Genomic DNA, 15491 nt, shown 5'->3' with positions numbered 1-15491 from the left:
TCATGGAGAATAAGACTGGGAGACCTGTTAGCTCTGAGCACAGCCCTTTTCCACTTGAAATGCTTTTGCTGTATGAGGTTGGTGTACAGAGATGGCAAAGATACCCTGGCCCTGTGCCAGGGAACCTCCAAACCCCCTGAAGCTCCCAGCAGGCTGCCTCCAGCCGGTTCACAGACGTAGGCTCCAAGCCTGTTCCAGATGTAATCTCTAGCTTGGGGCCCATCTTGTGTTCCCACGTCTCAAATTAACCTTTGTTCCCATCAGAGCCACCTTACACTGTACCACAGCAGCCTGTCAGGCCTGTTCTGTGTTCCCAAACACTCAGCAAAACCTTTCATGACACGAATAAGTCTGATCCTCACCTCCCCTGCTCAAGACACTCTGAAACCTCCTCAAACCAGCTCTGGCCAAGCCCCAGGTGACATCAGCAGCACCGTGACACTCGGGGCAAGATGAGCAGGATGGTGCTGCAGTCCTGCCTGGAATCCACAGGCACTGCATCAGGAACTAAACATGGGGAACCACCATGTGCACCTTCCTTTCCCCTCTCAAAAAGGGATGTTCCCAGCCAAGGGTGGAGCCTGGTGCTGGAGTTAACTCCATTTTAAGGACTTGCTCATGGCTGTACTCCCAAGAACACCACAAGAACCGTTTGGCACCAGATCTTAGCCATAAGTTAGTTTTGTCACACTGTTCCCATGAATTACTTCTGGGACAGAATCTGCAGACACTGAAGTCTTTGTGTTATCAAGTTTGCTATGAAGGGTGAACTCACAACTGCCGTTTCAGGAAGAGTTTTAATCCAAAATCCTTCCTACCTGCACAAAACCATTTCCGTGCAAGAAGAATCAGAATCATTACAGTTGGAAAACACCTTTAAGAGCATGGACTCCAACCTTTACAGAAATAAACAAATAAAACCCAACATCAACTCGTAAGATTTCCCACAACTTATTTTATTCTGGAACAGAAGAAAGCAAGGAACCACTTTTTCCTCCAGCCAACTGTAGATCAGGTCCTGGTAAAAAAAAGCACAACACTATCAGAGCATCTGAAAAGTTCCTGATTTGCACTATTAAATCTGGAATACAGGTCTCAAGAAACAAAACATTGCTCCCACCCAGGCCAATGACACGAGAACACAAATCTTTTTTGGTTTTAGTGGTCCCTTACCCATGGTGGCTGCAGCAACCACTGAGCAGTGATGAGGAGCCTGTGGCTACACACAGGTGGCCATTTCACAGATCAGCAGTTATTTGTGGCACTCAGTCCAGAACAGTCTTCCTTCTAGATCTGTGAGAAACCACAAACCAAGGCTGTAACTGTTTTCCTAAAAAAGTCCATTCTGAAACAATTCCTGCTCCTCTGGTCTCACAGCACTGAGTAGCTTTGACTTTTCCCATTCATCATCAGGCTGCCTCTCCACTTTCTTTTCCCTGTTACACCTTGGAAACAAAAAGCTCCAGGTGCTTGTCCCAGTGCCTGATCCTGCCTGGAAGACAGCTGTGCTGTCAGAGCACCCCGTGTCCCTGATTTGTGGTGCCATTCCCTCCCCTTTCACAAACCAACCTTGACTCCTGACGACACTCCCTGTCACCAGCTCTGCCGGGCGGCCTGTCAGAAGCTGTTATTGACCTTCTGCAAACAAAGCCAAATTCTGTTCAATAAAGCATAAAATCATTTAGCAGAAAGCAGCTGTCAGCTGCCCAAGACAAAGTGCTGTTCCAGCCTGTGTGTTCAGTGACTGTACATCAGGCAAGATAAAAAAAAATGCATTTCTTATCTGCCCTTCAACCTGTCACTGTTTGCACAAGGAACTTGAAAGCTCTTTGCAGCTCTAAACTGTGCTATGACAACGGCAGCTCAGCCCAGCTGAGGAGTGTCTGCACTGGCTGCTGTCACAGGGCACAGGGTGGCAGGACAGAGGACAGGTTCTGTCACACTGGTGCCACTCACACCTTTGGAGTCTTTGCATGGGGCAGAGGACCCACTAAGGGAAGTAGCTGAGCCTCAGTAGACATTTTCCTCTTCAAGCTGTGTCAGACAGGGATAACAGCACATCACAGGCTCACTGTCTGCCCCACCCCTGGCTGCACAAACCCCTCATGTTTCCCAAAATCACACACAGCTGCTCTCCCTGGGATTTTTCCTGGTAAACCTTCAGAGATTAGGCTCAGCAGGTCACTCGATGTGCCTACATGGCTGGCATATAATTAATGAATTAAAAACACAACACACTATACTGAAGAATTCAATTCTCTTACCAGCCTGAAGCCCAACAGCAGCTGCCCTCTGGCCAAAGCTGTCTTTGGGCAACAGCAGCACCAGGATCCTGCAGGACCATTTCCTCCTAAATACAAGTTGTAATGAACACTGTCAGCAAAAAAGTACTTTAAATAACGTTAGTCCTCTTTTTCCTCACCTCTCCTGAAAAAAACCCCAAAACTGGATCACAGGGCAAGAATTAGACAGAAATTCTCCATTCAAAGACAGGCAACTTTTGTCTCAAAAACTTAGCAGAGCAGAAATCTGTCCCTCAAGATACAGAGGAGCATGTTTGCCAGGGGGCTGTCCCATTCACAGACAAGAAACTTTGGGAGGTGGAAGCTCTTTAAATCCTTGCTTAGGGAAAAACCCCACCAGCTCTGAGACGTTGGTGGTTTGGACCCTTTTAAGCTGTTTCAACCTGACATTCTCCTCCTCATCTTCCAAAAACCTCCCAACCAACTCATTCCCTGCACATAAGAATAATCCATCCATCCATGGTGTAATTTGTCTGTGGGTTTATCTCAAGAAACACACTCATCAGAGCTAGGACAGCCACATCCCCTCAGGTGAAGGGTTCCTCAGGGTGTGTCCTTCACAGGATGACCCTTTGGGGCAGGGGAGCTGCACCTCCCCAACCCCAGCAACCTGATGCAAGTCTGACACTGTCCCAGAGCACCTCCAGGTAGGCAAACAGAGCAATTACTCTGTCACTAAGTCTATTTCTGTGACACCTACAGTTATGAGATGAGCTGTGTCAAGTGTCTCCATAATGGGTTGTCATCCAATCCCTCCTACCTCTGATCCTTCTACTCTGGCTCATCTCTGACAAGCAGCTGCTCTGCTGGGCATCAACACCACTAAAACTCCCATTCAATCCACGCTGCTTTTCAGCTTGTGCTCCATGACAGCAAAGGGCAGCACACTCGGGTGGCAGCTGTGACAAAGCTAGGGCCTTGATTGGTTTAATTACACTCATCAAGAGGTTGGTGTTTTATATCCCCTCCCAGGAGCCCCAGGAATGCAGGGGGGTATAATTTGAGACAGCAAAGCGAGTCTTTCTTCCATAACCACCCAAGAGGAGAAAAAAAACCACAGACTATGCCAAGACAGATGCTGCTGTTTCTCACCATTGTGCAGGTGCCCTGTGGGTCAATCAGCTCCCCAGCCAGGGCAGTGTTTTTACTCCTTCTCGACACGGTGTCATGCTCTGAAAGCGAGAAAGGGGACAGAGTTAGTTCAGGTAACAAATCATCCCTTTACTTTTGTGTTTCTAACACTGAGCCTCAGAATTATGCTTCCACAGAGGAAAGATCAAGTTCAGACAGGGATAACTTTTTATCATCACTAGCTCAGCTTCCATAGCAGCTAAAGAGCGGAGGACCATCCCAAATGGCAAACCTGTTCTTGCCCCCGTGGCTGTCACGCTCCTCACCCGGGTAGCACCGACGCCCTGCGGGTACCCGCAGCTCCCCGGGCCCGCTGAACCCCCGCCTCGGGGTGCCCGGAGACAGCCCCGACAGCAGCGCCCCGGCTGAGCCGCCCCCGCTGCCCATAGAACGCTAAACATCGCTCGGGCCAGCCCGCGATTCCTGGCGCAGCCTCATCACGGCAGGGCCGGAGCCCGCGGGACCCGGAGCCCCCGGCCCTGCTCTCTCCATCCACCATGGCGGGGAGAGGGGCCGCTATCACGCCCCTCCGTGCACCCCTCGAGCCCTCGCCGCAGCCCTGTGGGAGGTTCCGGCAGCGTACGGGAGTTCCCCGCACACCGTCCCGCCCTCCCCACGCCCCTCGAGGCCGCGGTGCCCGCGGATGGCGGCCGATGGCGGCTGGCCCCACTCACCACACGCAGCTCCGCAGCCATGCTGCCCCAGGAACGGCGGGGAGAGAGAGGGCGCCGCGGGGGCTCATGGGAACTGTAGTCCTGCTCCGTGAGGGCGGATGGGAACTGTAGTCCGGCCCCCTGAGGAGCGCGGGGGCTGATGGGAAGTGTAGTCCCGGCCCTCAGGAGTAAGGAACGGTCCTGCCCCCCTCATCCCACTCCTTAATGGTATTTACTAGTTATTTATTAATTCTTCATGTCCCCTGTTCATTAGGGACACATATAATTGTTCTCAATAGATTGAACACTTCAAAATGCTGAACATACATTAGCTCATGGAGGAAGGGGCTAATAATTAGCTGGAAATCAGGGGTTAGTCAGAGATTAGTTAGTAAATATACGTGCAGAGCTTTGAATGTGTGATGCTTCCAGGATGTGCTGTGATTGTCCTTTGCTGTTAAAACCTGACATGAAATCCACAGGATCCTATTTAGCTCATATATGAAACTATAAATGAAATTACATATGAAACTATGGATAATTCTATTTAGCTTGTATATGAACTCTGTGTGAACATTAACAAAGTGCAAAATAGAACCAAGGAGAAGATACAGAAGAACTGCTAATATCTACTTTCTCACATCAAAGGCTTATCTATCCTTGTGGTAAAAATGTCCAGTGAATGGAAATGGAAATGGAAATGGAAAGCCAACAAACCAGAATCTGAAAGCAGCCAAGTCTAAGGACAGATGCCAACCCCAGTGTCACCCCTGACATGTCTGGGAAGTGCAGGATCCGTGGTCCCTTGGGGTGTTTGGATCAGAGGTGTGCTCATGGAAATTTGCCAAATTCCCACATTCCCTTTGCTCTCCAGAATAGTCCATGCTGTTCCTTAAAATTTCTTTTAAAAAGCCAGCAGGAGGCTTTAAAAAAACAAAATAAAAAAAGTGCAAGAAGGCTGTAGAGAGATGCCAACAAATAAGCTGCTTCCAACACAAGGAGCTGGTGCTCCTCAGCCCTCTGTGCCCCCTGCTAGATACAGAAATTCCAAATGCTGTCCTGTCTGTGCCCCCAATAGATACAGAAACCCCAAATGCTGTCCTGTCTGTGCCCCCAATAGACATAGAAACCCCAAATGCTGTCCTGTCTGTGCCCCCAATAGACATAGAAACCCCAAATGCTGTCCTGGCTGGGAAGAGCAGCCTGCAGAGAGTCCTGGGCTCTGACATGAGGACAGAGGAGTCTCCCTGCCCCACAGGAGCCTGTGGAATGAGTGTTTGGCCTGGTAGGAAGCAGATGATGGTAGAGAACAGCAGTAATTAACACAGCCTTTGCTAAAGTAGCCTTTGCTCCATGAAGATTTGGCTGGCAACCTGCCTGGTTGCTTTTAGCTTCCTAAATAAGCAAATGTAACCCATCTAATTCAACTAGAATTGGCCCTTTAAGGCCCCTAGGGAATCAAGTTTTAAAAAATAAAACAACTACAATCCTCCTTAAGCAGAGGTCAGATCCCAGAAGGAGAGAAAATGTAATTTGGATGTGCTGAGGGATTTGCCATTGTCTTGATTTTTGGGTGGAAGCCACTGAGCCCACAGAGCTCGTGTGTGCCTATAAAAGGATAAGCTCTGCCAGGTACCAAGTAATGAATGGACTCAGCAATTAAAACTCGGGAGAACAGCACGAGCTAAGTGTGCAGTCCATTGGATGTAATAATTTATGTTTGTAGTGCACAGATAATGTTTTCAAGGATATCTTGGAGCCAGAACAAAGACTCTGGGTGAAGAGGGACAGCCAACGCCTCGCCCGTGCCCACGCTTTCCTAATTCTCTGCAACTTGGCCTGTGTGGGGATTAATCGAGTTTTCTCAGCTCTTCCCTTTAGAGGGCGACCATGTCCCACCGATCTCCGGCATGGAGCCTTCCCCGGGAGCTGCAGGACAAGGCAGAGCCTCCCCGAGATCAGCAGGATGTGGTGGCTTTTCTGAGGGTCTGCGACCCTCTCGAGACGTGAAGTTACAGCCTGGCCTGAGGGTTGTGTTTGAGCACACTCTCCTTCCTCAGGCAGCTGCAGCGCTGCTCCCGAGGGCAGTTTGGACAAAATTTGGATGGATTTCCTGTGGCCAATCTCCATCAGTTACGGTATTTTCTTGCTCCAGTCTCTGAAAGGTAGAACAAGTAAAAAAAGCCATGAAAAAGGCACATAAATCTTCTACATGTGAACTTTTGGGGGCTGCTCTCAATTTCCCTGCAGAGCACTTTGAGGGGATTGCCTCCTCCCACAAATCATATGAGAGATCAGTATCTAACAGAGGAGAGAAGGATGGACAAACAAATGGAAATCGATGACAGAACCACTCCATCTTCAGCTGGGCATTGATCCCATGCTCAGATTGAAGGACAAGGTCATCACTCAGTTTTCCACCCATTTCTTCTCTCAGCTGCCTGTAAATCCCTCGAGGGAGAAACTCTCCACGCTTATTGACAGTAATTTGATTTCCTCCTGATTTCCCCTCTGCCTGCCTCGGTCCCACCCCGCAGACAGGGCTCCACAAAGCCTGGAGAAACAAAACATCTGAGGGTTCAGAGATGCTTTGGTGTGGTTATCTTGGACATATGGCCGGGGGAAGCAGCCAGGGAGTTTGAACCCATTAGAAGGCCAGTTCCTCCCTGGCAGGCCCCAATCCCTTGCCAGGTTTCTGTGTACAGAGTACAAGGAGATGCTGAGGTGCAGGGATTGATGCTTGTTTCTGTCAGAAATGCTGGGTGCCCAGCAAAAACAGGATTAGGCTGGAGATTGCTTGCTGGTATTTCAGATGCCAGACTTCTGAGATAAAAGATGTGCACTACTAAAAAAAAAAAAAACCAAGCCTGCCACAAGGTCCTAGATCCTGGTGTCAGCTGCTTCAAATCAGTTCCCTGAAATGGCAGAAAGGCTCTTTGGAGCTCAGCAGCAGACAAGCAACGTCTTCCCACCCAGGACAAGGCACGCTGCAAACAAAACATCCTTCCCTGCTCCTGGCAGCAAAGCTCTTAAGCCTTCATTTAATATTAAATACACGTTTAAACCTAAGCCCATTCCTCAGCATGTCTCGTGTGCTTATGTAGAACTTCAGCAGGCTCAGGAATGCTCTGCTGTAACTGGAGGCCTGTGCACTAAATAACAAGAGCTTTATGCTTACAGAAAATCTGTGCAATGAAGGGATGGCTTCTCTGGAATGGATTGTGCAAGTTGAGAAGAGAAAATGTTCCCCTTTCTCCTGATGGTGCTGAAGAAATTGCAGCTCCAGGCACTCAGCTGTTCCTCCTGCTTCTTTCCCTTCTTCTCAACTGAGTTTTGGGCACAGTGCAATAAAGCCAGTCTCAAGGCACTGTTTTTTGAGTGCAACACAGGATGGATCTTGAGGAGGTTGTGTCAGTGGGATGGAGACAAGCTGATCAACACTTTTGGTCCTTGAGGTCTGTGTCCCAGCCAGGCAAAGTGACTGTCTTGTCAGAGAGAGCCAGATTCCACTCCCAGCTCCTTGGAGGAGTGACCAGAACAGAGAACACACACAAAATGTTCCAATGGCATCCACAGATAAATCCTGGGGCCAGTAGCAGCAAGAATTCAGCTTCTTCATGGATGAGCATGTTTAATTGAAATCCACACCCTCTGAGCACACTCGGGGATGGGAGATGTGTACAGCTACACAAATGCACTCAAAGCTGGCAGGAAAACTTTAATACTGTAAAGCTGCTGAGACCAGGAGAGAGATTTCCTTTTAGGCCAAGTTAGATGAGCAAGGAAAGGAGAGTTGTCCTTGCTTTGGGCAAGGAAATGGATCCTCTCTCTATTTTCTGTGTCAGCCTGAGCGATTACAGCACGGTAAGCAGAAAGGGAGTGAGTTGGTATAAAAATACCCAGGTAATATTAATGGGAAACTTCTCAGGCCCTCTTTTATCACAGTGTTTCTGTTTGCTTGGATTACTTGGCCAACCAGCCATTGGTTCAGCCATCCCCATCTGCACTGTGCTATAAGCAATATTTCATCTATCAGGCCCAGATACCAGAAATATGCTGGGCACACAAGGAACAAACAAGCATTTTCTTGCAAGTAATTAGCATAAGCTGCACCGAGGTCAAGCAGTTGTGTCAGAGCACAATGCAAATCAACATTTCTTCCTACTGCAGATGGAAAATGGAGAATTGCAAATGCCATATCTCTGGCTCACCTCTTGCTTTCCACTATTTATTCCAGAGGAAGAAGATAATTGTTTCGAGGTACTTTTGAGAGTAGCTACTCTGCTGCTTTCATTGCTTAATGGGAAAAAACATCTTTAAATGATGAAAGGGCACATTATTTCAGGACCTTTTGGGTAATTTTTCTTGCCCTTATGCAGGAAAAGCAGGTCAAATGGCTAATTTTACCAAGTCTGAAGGTAAACTGAGGCTTTTCAAGATGACAGAGGGCAGCTGGTTAAAGGACAGTGGTTATTCCTCCTTCTGCCTGTAAAAAGGTTTCTTGAGAACAGTTTCCCAGTGACGTCTGCTTGAAGGAGCTCTGCTGCAGGGCATCAGACCAAGGGCCACCCAGACTCATGTCATTTTTCCAGGAGATGACCAAAATGAATGCCCAGGGAATGCAGGAGCATTCCCTACTTACAGTACCTCTCCCTGCACCTTTCCAGACACCAACCATTTGAGGGGTGCAGATTCTGGGAGCTAGAGGTGAGTTCACTGCCCTGCTGCTGAGTGTTCTCTGGGACAGAGATTTCAGTAACTTTGTTTTCCTTGAACTTGCCCAGTGAATCACTAACAGCCATTCCCTCCTGTGGGGAGGAGAGAGACCAGCTTCCTTTTGTTTGCTGCTTGTCTGGTTCCTGATGGTTTTGTTTGGTGGCCCCAAGTTCCTGTACAGGAAGAGACCATAAATTGCTTTTTCTATCAACCCTCACTGTATGGATAGAACTCATAGATCTACTCATCCTAGCCTTGTCTTCAGGCTCACAGGTGCGATCTCTTCAGAGTAGATCAAAGAGGGTAGTGTTGTTTAAAGCCATTGTTTTCCTCCAGAATGTGATCTATCCACTCGCAGATGGCTTTTATGGTCTCTAAAGCCTCCCATGGATTAGCCTGAGTTTGACTGTATAAACATTTTCTCTATTCCACATCCTGCTTCCACAGCATGTCTCATATTCACCTCTCTGTCCTTTCACTCAATCCAAACATCCTGCAGAAAGCCTCCAGCTCTCCTGGACAGCCTTCCTCGTTCCCTTTCCCCACAGGTTGCAAATAAAACTCAGTGAGCCCAACACAAGCCCCAGATTCCTGGAGAGCTGCCTGCAAGGGAGAGGCTCACATGCCTCTCTTTCTGATCGAGCTGCCACCACACTGCTGCGGTGCTGTTGCTTCAAGGTCGGTCTGTCTTCAGCCATCTCCCCCCTGCACTTCCCGAGTGCTCTCCTCTCTCCGCTCAGCTGTCATCTCCTCGCTGCTGAAGGAGGTGGGCGGGAGAACACGCACCGCGGGAGATGGCTAATCTTCCGTAGCGCTTGTGCTCGGCGATGGGAGCGCTCAGCTGCTCCGGCATCCTCCTCCACCTCTCCTCCCAAGGTCAGGGGGAGAAAACCCCACCGCGGCTGCCTGGGAAGTGCTGCTGGGGGCTTGGGATGTGTGTGGGGAGCTGGACGTGCCCCCCTTCATCCCACAAACCAGGGGCTGCACCCAGCACACTGCGGAGGAGGGAACTGCTGCAGCAGGTCTCGGGGTAACCCCTTCTTATGGAGATGCAGGACTGAGGCTTGGGGGGATCACGGGGGTCCCTTCTGCTGGAGCAGCTGTGGGGCAGGCAAGGTGAGGCAGGGAGAGCCAGGACAGTGTGGGTGGTACTGTCACAAACAGCAGCACCTGCTTTTCCAGAAGTGCTGCTGACTTGGAGCAGCTGGCAAAAAAAACTGGAAACAACCCCCCTCCACCCCAATCATTATTTAAACAGTATAAAGGTCTCTGTAAATGTTTAAAACAACGTGGTTGTGAGGGGAAGGAGGAAAGACAAACAAGTTTGCTGTTTCAGCTTTGCAGAAACAGATCTTAATTTTTGGCAGGGTTTTATTCCTCCAGAAGATCCAGCTGCTAGCCTGCTTTGGGAGGCTCCAAATTCATAATCACTTCCCAAACATCTTCTTCCAAGAGGCTGCAGTTTGGCATGGGCACCACCTTTGATGTCTGTGTTTGGTCAGGGCCTCATGCCATAGGATCCCAGTTCATGGCCAGGGCACCTCTGCTCATGGTGAGTGGCTGTGAATGCTCACTCCCAGTGGTGTTTTGCTTTCCCAGACCTAAGATTTATGGTGGCCAGAGCTCAGCAGGAGCCAGGGAGCTCAAAGGAGCAAGGTGTTATGGGCTGGCTGACTGCTGGGGTACCTTTCCTACATGTGAGCAGGGCAGGAATCAAGAGCTCCCCTGTTCCCTGAGCACCTCTCCCAGTCCCAGCCCACTGCCCTTCCTTCCTCATCTGTCTTAGCAGCACTGCCAGCACCTGCTGCATTACCACAGCAGAAACCCAATGTAATTCCTGTTTAAATACACAGCTGGCACCATGACTTCAACTAATTCAGCTTTTTGCTGTTGAAGAGCTGGAGCTGCATCCCGGTTTGGCTCCAGGCTGAGAGGGAAATGATCTGAAGCACTGGGCATTGCAGGCTGCTGGAGAGCCGTGGCTGCTCTGCAGCCTCCATGCAGATCTCAGATCCCAAACCCTGGAGCATCAGCCCTGGAGCAGGACCATCATCTGTGTGGGCTCTCAGGGAAAGGAGGGAATCCTGCTCAGCATGAGGGAGACTTTGGACTGGGAAAAAGAGGGTTCATCCATGAGGAAGACAGATGAGAAACAAGTCCTTGGGGAGCAGAGGAGAACTATACTCCCCACCAACTTGCCCAAGGTCTCAGCTGGTTCCCGGCCCCCAATCAGGTCTTGCTTCTGCTCAGTCCTACCTGCTCTGCTCCTGTCCAACCAGGGAAGGAGTTTGTGCTCCTGCTTAGTCTTGTGTTGCCCTGGTGTCCTTCTGACCCAATCCGGCTCAGCCCCACGCCCAGCTGTGGGGTACAGATCCCCTCAGCACCCAGGGCTGGGTGGCTGCTCTCTGTTCTGAATTGCTTTGTCCACTGTGTGCAACCTTTAGTGCTACAGGAATGAGCTCCGATCTTCTGTATTTGCTCTACAGCCTCTAGAATGACACTCCTGCCTCAGCTGTTCAGTCTGACAATGGCACTGGGCTGTGACCTGAAGATGCTGTTTCCAGAGAAGTTCAAGCACCTGTTGGGTGGCTAAAGAGCCTTGCTGCTGCTGAGGTGTGTGTGGCTGTTCCTCTGTAGATATGGGAGGAGGATGGCTCTTGCTGCTTCTGTTTCTGGAGTGACCTGATCCAAAACAGAAAGACTGAGATCAGCTGGGCTGGCTTAGCTCTTGAGCAGGGCTGCTCCTGTTGCCTGGGATTTCATGTAGTTTAGGGGGGAAAGCTCTGATGCTATTTTGAACCAAAGCCTGAAGAGTGATGTGATGGACCAGCTGCTTGTGTGCTGTCCTTCCTCCCTGGAGTCCTCTTCTACTCAAATCTGCCCACAGACAGCACCAGGAAAAGCTGTTGCTGGGGTCTCCTTTGCTTTTCTAACTTCAGCCAGCTCCTGTGCAGAGCCTACACTGAGATAAAAGAGACTGACACAGTGTGAAACCTTCCTCCTCTTCAGCAGATGGTGTTTGTGACAGTGGACTTTGCTTGTGTTGTTGTAGCAGAACGGCCTGGGCTAGCCAAGAAACAGAAGGAGAAGCTGCAGTCTAGGCTTGCTGGAACTGGCTTGTTGTGTAAACCCGGCCTGAAAGCCTGGATCACAAAGGAATTCTTGATCTTTCAAGGGTTGGCCTTCTCTGTCATCTCCAGCTAACAAGCTAAAGCACTGTCGTGACTTGCCTGCAGTCAGCAGCTCCAGTCGCTCTGAAGCACTCCCGGCAATCTCCCGGGAATCTCAGTGAGCAGGGAGGTGATGCGTGTTGCAATGTGAACTTCACGTTACCTTCACAGAAAACCTTAATGCATCTTAAGTGGGACTAACCTGGTGTTACTGCCTTAGGCTTTAGCAGATCAGCGCAGCACCTCTCCTAGCTGTGAACTCTATGTGTTTCCTGCCTAAAACCCCTCATGGTCAGAGAAACTGCCCTGGCCTGAGTGAACCAGAGGTGCTGCTGACTGAACCTGCTCCTGCATATCCTGCTGAAATGATCACTGAGAAGGTGAAGCTGAACCTCCAGCAGACCCATTTCTGTCAGACTGAGACTGCTGAACACTAACTGCAGTGGATGATTTTAAGATAAGCCTCAGTCTCAATCAGGGGGAACAAGAAAAACATATTGCCTTCATATTGTTTGAAGGCTGCCTTCTGCACTAGGACTGAGGGTGGAACCCTGTTATCAGCAAGGAGCAGGTGTCAGCTGGCATAAGCCCTCCAAGAAACTGGCTTGCCAATATTTCTGTCCTTATTCTATCTATCACATTCAAGATGTGAGTGAATACAGAGCAAGTGTTGTTCCTTCAGCTGAAAGGGGCAAGAAGCCACGTGCTTTGAGGCTGCTTGTGTGTCTCAGCAGGTTCCAGGCCCCCAGAAACATTTTCCTCAATTTTCTTCTGGCTATCTCTGACTATCTCCCTGCTTCCAACCCTTCCAAACCACAGCAATATGTGAAGAAATTGGTGAGTATGGCAGGGAGACTGTTGCAGGTTCCATTCCACATTTGGTTAATACCTGGGGGAGATACTAACCTTCATGGGAAAAGGGTTATGTTCATGTGGGAGCTCTGCTATTCAAGCACACAGAAGCCCCATGGACACAGACACCTCCACATGCAATCCATGCACAGCCCATGCAACCCCTTGTGTACCTCCCTCCTCACCAGTCTGATTCTGATAGCACTAGATTTACTCACAGCACCTGAGGACAAACTTCTCTTAGCCCTGACAAGCCTCAAAAACTCTTTCACAGCAAGTCATGTGTGACCTTAATGTGCTCTATATCAGCACCACCTACCTGCCTGTACTGTGCCCGGTTACAATAGTGACAACTACCTGCCTGAGCAGGTAGGAGGACACTGGACACAGCTGGACTTGGGTGCTGGGGGGTTCAGCCAGAGTGCACTGTTCCCCACAGCACTGCTTTCAGCTAAAGATCAGATCTCTCTTCACCTCCTCTTTGACTCAAAGCTCTCAAAGTGCTGCCGTATGGATGTGATCACGACGTTCATTAGTCTCTGTCTGAGGCCCCTCATGCTGCAAAATGCCTGGAGAGGATGGGCTGGAGTGGGATGGGGTTTGCTGCTGCTGAGATCTGGTGGTTTTTCCCCTGGGGTTTCAAGAAGTTTTGTTCCACCCATGAAAAGTGCCAGGCAACAGGGGAAGATTTGTTTTTTGGCAGCTGTTCCCGTTTTGCTCCAGAAAACCGATGCTGTGCTAGGAATGCACCATGACTGAAATGCCTCTGGGCTGCTCAGGTCAAATAGCAGCAATAGGGGAAATGGGGGACAGGAGAGCAGTTCTGAGCTCTTTCAGCAGAGAGTAAACAGGAGGGCCGAGCCCTTTCATTCCCCTTTCATCCTTCCCCGAGCCAAATACCTCAGGAGCTGAGTAGCTTGGGGGAGAGGAGGAAGCTGGGGGTTAGCAGGCTGCTTCCTCCCACCTCTGGCAGCCCTGGAGCACAGGCATGCACGCTTGGCTGTTCCTGCTGTGGGAAGCTTTGACACTGTCAGTCTCATTGCTTTTGAGGTGGTGTCTGATCCCTGTGGAGAATAGACCATGCTCTTTCCATTTGTTTTGCTGAGGGCTCAGGAAAGATTTCAGGATGAGAGGTTTGAACAAAGGGTGTGACAAGCAGCGACAGTTTGGGAAAAACACAAGCAGCAAAAGGTTTTGGTACTGTCAGAGAACATGACAGGCAAGTTCACAGCCCCTGTGGGCCTTTGGCTTCCTGTTTTCTTTTGCCAAACTGAGAAAGCAATCCTGTGTGGTGACAGAATTGCAGGTGGTGACCCTGTGGCAGGCAGGGCAGAGCTGGAGATGCTGAGAGCAAAACAGAAAGCCTAGGCAGGGATTGGGATGGGAAGATGTTCTGAAGGGCTGGAGAGGATGTTGTGAGGCATCTGGAAACTCAGCTCCTCCAGCTGTGTCCTCTGCACTGTGGATGCTGAAATTGCTCTCAGGGCATCTCTTCCTGCTGTTCAGAGGCTGCCAGGATTGATAGGAATATCTGGGGCTGGAGAGTGGGGGTGAGAGGAGCCCAAAACTTGTCTCCTTGCCCTCCAGCAGCTGAAGATGACAGTACTGGTAACAGGGCCAGTGAGCCTTGGGTGGGTGCAGTGTGGAGGCACAGCCCTGATGCTCCAACCCCTCAGCACCACTGCAAAATGGGTTGTCCCATCAAAACAGATCTTGCCTTGTTCCCAGACTAAAAGAAGGGGTTTTGTGATAAAAAGCTGCAGCTGGTCTTTCTAATCTTCCACCAGCGTCTGCATTAACTGTCAAGACAGTGATTTCCTTGATGCTGAGCAATTTTTTTCTGTGCACGCATCCAGCTAATCAATTAAGTTTCTCAGCAGCTTCCTCCAGCATTCAGGCTTGGAGGGTGGAAGGAATTTGTTATTCTAGGCACTGTTGGAGAGGCATGAACTGTACTAAAAGCAAATTGGTTGCGCTTTCCAAGCACTGACACTCTTCACTCACAGCTTGTCTTGCTGATCCTCCTCTCTCTGCCTCCTCCCTGCTCTCCTGAGGCAGCTCTGGGTGCAGCCCTGGTCCCACCAGCTCACACAGGACTGGCCTGAGGCACATCTGCTCAGCACAAGCTGTGCCCAGCTGTGATGGGGCTGGGTTTTTGAGACACTCAGTGTCCCAGGCAGAGGCCTGGGTGTCTTCCTTGGGGCAGGGTCTTCCTACAGCAGCTCAGTTTGACTGTCCAAGGGCTGAATGGTGGTGGTTTGTGTCTCACCTGCTTTTCCAACTGCAGCTGGTACAAGGTGGCAAGGCTGGGTGCCACACCAATGTCGTGGGGAGGTGCCAGGGTGTAGGTTGATTTGTCCCTCAGCTTTTCCCTCTGCTAAAAAATATTCTCTCTTTATGATTTTATTAATTTTCCCTTTTTGTTTTCCTCTTTCTTTTGTTGCTCCTTGCCCTGCCTAGGTGGGATCCTCTGCACATGGGAGGCAGATGCCATGGGATGTATTCACATCCATCCCAGGAACCTTGGGTTTTGCCGAGCTGAGCACGGGGCTGAGAAAGGGAAGTGCAAGGATCCAACAGAGTGGGTGGAGGCACCAAGAAACATGGGGAATTTGGGGTGATCTTGGGAAGATTTATGGCTGGTTGAGAAGAATCTCCTGCCAGAT

This window comes from Zosterops lateralis (assembly GCF_965231275.1).
Source record: "Zosterops lateralis genome assembly, chromosome: 18".
In the NCBI taxonomy this organism is placed as follows: domain Eukaryota; kingdom Metazoa; phylum Chordata; class Aves; order Passeriformes; family Zosteropidae; genus Zosterops; species Zosterops lateralis.
The sequence above is the reverse complement of the archived record's forward strand: the minus strand, read 5'-3'. Positions refer to the sequence as shown.